Source organism: Lactuca virosa, chromosome 3 (assembly GCF_052849685.1).
Source record: "Lactuca virosa cultivar CGN04683 chromosome 3, Lactuca_virosa_CGN04683_v6, whole genome shotgun sequence".
NCBI classification, from domain to species: domain Eukaryota; kingdom Viridiplantae; phylum Streptophyta; class Magnoliopsida; order Asterales; family Asteraceae; genus Lactuca; species Lactuca virosa.
This window is the reverse complement of record NC_136428.1, coordinates 35,274,641-35,279,656: the sequence shown is the minus strand read 5'-3', so window position 1 is coordinate 35,279,656 and position 5,016 is coordinate 35,274,641. Positions and strand designations below refer to the sequence as shown.

Genomic DNA, 5,016 nt, shown 5'->3' with positions numbered 1-5,016 from the left:
AAAATCAGATTCATGCATTTTCTTTGTACATCTATTAGAAAAGCATCAATCGTAACTACCATCTATCTCCATTTCCCTTTTTCTTCCAAGTAGTAAGAAACTCATTTTTGCCAAAACTTTTTGATGGGTACCATTTTAGCCTTCGGAAACTTGAAGATTCAAAGAACTTTTAATTGATTCAGATTTATACAAACACCTCACCTGAAAATTGAAATGTAAACTTATAAAAATACAACAAAAGAGTTCAACTTTTACTCTATCAGACAGTCAATAACCAAATAATATTGAAACGTTAACATGTTCTTATACCCAAATCCATAAATTCAAACCCATAACCAAACAACCTGCACAAAATAAAAAACAAAATCAGAAATATGATTACCGGATAAAAAACACAAGATTTAATCAAAAGTTATTGGTATCATCTGCTATGTATAGATCTAGGTAGATCTGACCATCCAACCCAAAAATCAATGCAACATATATTTTTGAAATAGCATATATGTCATAGTTTTGGTAAGAAATCAACAATACTCTCGCCATAGAAGAAATTAGAAGGCCAGTCCAACTGATACAAAACTTCATTTGTTTACCTTCAAAACCTGGAAAAAAAACTAAAATAAAACATGTGGCAAAGGCTAGAATAAATGAATCAGAGGCACATCAAACTTACAAGTTACAACAGATAAAGACAAATCTTCTCTAATTTTCCCATCGATAATGAGAAAAAACATAATCCGAGAACCAAATTGAATATAGGATATCATACATCAGCCCCAAAACTTGCTAGATTTCTTCATGAGCATATTCATACAGGTGGGATCGTTTTGCGTGAGGTAGGTTGACGAAAGGCAAATTACACTTGAATGGAACTTGAAACCAGCTTTTCATGATCTGCTCAAATGAGAAAAAAAATCAGGAATCAGCATCTTACCTGCAAATCCCAAACCAGTATCTGATATTTAAACAAAAATGGAGTAAAATCCCAAACTCAACCCCAAAGAAAAATCGAACCATATCTGACCTTCAAACGTAGATTCAGATCAACCCACCTGCAATTTGTGGGTTTAGTCAAGAATCATTTGTAAATGAAACCCATAATCGTAAACTATTAAAAAAAACTTACATTACCTGACTAATCTGCCTTCAAATCTTCGAGGAATCAACACCGGTTTTAAGGATAAGGCGACGGTGGTGCATAGATCCTTAGGTTTTCTAAGAGAGTAATGAGGTGATGGTGGTGATGAAGCAGGGAAGATGACAGCTTGAGATCCGTATGGCTTGAGAGAGAGAGAGAGAGAGAGAGAGAGAGAGAGAGAGAGAGAGAGAGAGAGCTTAATCTCGTATAGCGGTGGCCGAGGTTGGTTGGTGGCGAGTGGCTGTAGATAGTGGTGAACATAGCAGGGAGTGGCTGTAGATGGTTTTGAAGCCGATTAACTATTTTTAGCCACAATCACCATCGTTCAATCAGTTTTTTCTTGGTAGTGAGAGGCGATGAAGAGAATAGATTCTTGTATATTGTTGCCTTCCAGAGAAGAAATGACGTCACATATAGGGATGGTTCTTTGAGAGATGACTGATGAGAGGCTATGAAGCGTATATCTCTTGTTGACTGATTCAATTCGATGAAGGCGAGAGAATACAGGGTCAACTTTGATCGATTCAATTTACAGATATTCAAGCGGTTAAGTTGAGATATTTAAGGAATAAAAATCAAATTACATATGTATATGTTTGATAATCCGATTTGGTATGCGGATAAAATTTGTGCATTATGTGATTATACCTCCAGCTTATAAATTTAGACGATAAAATCTCATTTAAATTTTAATATTATTTAATTTATAATTGGTTGTACATTAAGCTTAAAGTCTTGAACGTCTTAAAAAATATTATTATTATATTGAAGCTATTTTTAGAAATAGTGAGATTTCTTTTATAATATATATATATATATATATATATATATATATATATATATATATATATATATATATATATATATATATATATATATATATATATACACACAGAATCAATTATTTTGTTATAATAATAACAATATAAAACTTATTCAATATCAATGTATTCAATTTTGTGTTTTTGGTTTCATAGAGAGGATATGTGGATTCGAGGGCCATGGGTTCATATATTTGTTTTCATTTCAGTATATGATCAGTTTAAGCAAGATTCAAATCTACATATGATATCATTATAATTAAGTAATCTACGAACTTCAAAAATGGCGAATATATCACATTAGATGACAAACGTTTTATATAGTTTCAAGGGTCCAATATATGTGAGAATATGAATGATTGCGACTATGCATAAAACAAGTTGTGCCACTAGTTTAACATGTTGGTGAATAATCATTTAGGGTTTTTGAGTGCGGTAAATTGAAGGATCAAGGTCAATAAAGGCAAAGAATTTAATTGTGGCCAGGACTGGAGTCGAATACACAAGGTCTAATAATGAAAGTGAAATTTCGGGTCCAGGTGTTGTTTTGTGTCTTGATAACAAACGAATAAAATTAACCCGAATTACATTATGTTATGATATAGTGATATGTTTGTCTCTTGAAAGATAATTCAAGAAAAGTCAAGATCCATATGCTCCAAGTAATCAAAAGAAAGCTTCATTAGATCAAATCAGGCTTTGTCTCTATGCTATGGGTTGCATCATTATACGAGCTTAATTAAAGAATGTTGACGACTCAAGTGACCAGAAAAATCTGAGTGCTTGTTGAAGACATTTTTGCAAATAAACTGTTGGCATAAATCTTTCAACAGGTTCGGCTCCAAGGGGTGCACGGTGTGGTAGTGTCTGACCATACAAGGCCTCGAAAAAATAAAGTCCGAGTTTTAAGTTTTAACCATATTATCTAGTTAATTTATTTCATTTATTAATTTATTTTACCATACGCACAAAACTGATGTAGTTTAGCTGGTCTCTCTTTCTCCAAACCAAAGTTTTATTACCTCATATCAAACCGCCTATTTTACCTAAACAAATTATACTATAGATTACATACAATGATAGTAAAGTTTTTACATTTCAATTTTTATCACAAAACTTTTTAATATTAGCACATTAAGTCCCTATAGTTTTATAATTTACAGAAAATGTCCATATTTGGTGTTTTTCTACAAAAACAGTCCCTATGTTTAACATTTTTGTATGTTGGCAGATTTGGCCACTGTGTAGAAAACAAATTACAAACATTGTCCCTGTAATTTACAGAAAAACACTTTATGCATTTTTTTTGGAAAATCTCCAATAAAGTCTCAATATTTTAGGTCAGTTTACGGTTCAATCCCAATTTTTATTTGTTGAACAGAAAAGTCTTGATTATTTTATATTTTGTCTAAATTAACGAAATAGACTTTATTTTTTTCAACAAAAAATGACATATTATCGTATAAATTTAGATAATCAAGTTTTTTTTATTCTAAAAATAAATGTTGGGATTAAATCGGAAACTAACCCATAATATTGGAACTTTATCGAAGATTTTTTTTTTTCAAAAATAATCCATGTGTTTAAAAAAATACAAAAATAATCGGTACCTAATCCAAATTGATCAAGTTAATAAGGTTTTCTAAAATATAAAGAGAAAGACCTTTTATTTTATTAAAATGGTTTCAAGTCACACTTTCTACAAGATGGTCACCCTTTTTACATATCCATTTGAGCCAAAGTGGACACATGACTACCAAACCTCAAAACCGACCCATAAGGTGAAATCCTCATTTTGGTAGATCACGTTGAAAAAAAAAATCAAAGCATCGAGTTTTATACAACATTCAAGATAACCTCCAATCAACAACATTCACAGGCTTTTATGTCTTTGTCATCTTCACTTAGAGAAACCATACTATCTAGTTACGAACTTTGTGACATGAATCTTATCCAAAAGTTTTGAAATTGAAGGATTCCATACATTAAAAGAAAGCTATGGAAAATTAGATGAGTTCACTTGATAAGAACCAAACATGGTCCTTTTTTAACTTATCATTAAGAAAGAAAGAAGAGTAAATTACACGAATGGTCCCTATGGTTTTGGGTAATTTGCACGCTTGGTCCTTAACTTATTTTTTTAACTCGGAAGGTCCCTACTATTTGTTTTTGTTACGCGTTTGGTCCCTACTGTTTGTTTTTGTTACGCGCTTGGTCCCTGTGTTACCTAAAAATACTATTATTTAAATAGGGAAAATTTATGGGGTAGTTAAGATAAGGTGAGGGGAAGAGGTTGGGGGTATGTTTATTTAAATAAATTAAAAAATCAATGACAAAATAGTATTTTTAGATAAGACAGATACCAAACGCGTAACAAAAACAAACAGTAGGGACCTTCCTAATTAAAAAAATAAGTTAGGGACCAAACATACAAATTACCACAAACCATAGAGACCATTCGTGTAATTTACTCAGGAAATAATCGTAGAATAAAAGGGTGTTCATGTTACCTGTGTTGGAAATTACATAGTTTGTTTACAAAAATAGTTTGATACAAACATAAAGAACGAATAAAAAAAGATATACTAAATTAAATTCCTAAAGATCATATAAAAATTAAATACTTAAAACGCATCAAATTAGATCAAGTTGGTTAACCAGAAAAAAAAAAAAAAACATATGGTGTATCTAACTTTTAAAGTCAAGTATAGGGATCTTTTGACATCAAAATAGAGGATCTCTATTGGCATCAATTCAGATAAGTGTTTACTAAGACAACTTTTACGACCGTTGGTTATATCCGTCACTAACCATTGTAGTGGTGATTGTCACATCATCATTACTAACTACCATTAAACATATGGGATACCCACCACTACCACTCAACTCCACATCATTTTTTTTTAGTTCAAAAATACAATAAAATTACATTTTAAAAATAAAAATTAAAAAAATTTTGAATTTTTTTAACTAGTTTTTCATTAATTATAAAAATAAAAATACAATTTCAAACTACATTACTTAATTAATCTAGAATTAAAAAGAAAACATTACATT

The 5,016-nt window shown here is 30.8% G+C and overlaps 1 long non-coding RNA gene across 1 annotated transcript; it reads right to left on the bottom strand.

The window, feature by feature from the left end:
* Window positions 1–223: 223 nt before the first annotated feature.
* Window positions 224–1,506, bottom strand: LOC145162267 (uncharacterized). The gene is made up of 3 exons (XR_013738997.1): window positions 1,132–1,506; window positions 1,025–1,052; window positions 224–894 (listed from the first exon to the last, which is right to left on the bottom strand). It is a non-coding gene; the product is annotated as an uncharacterized LOC145162267 (long non-coding RNA).
* Window positions 1,507–5,016: the final 3,510 nt, after the last annotated feature.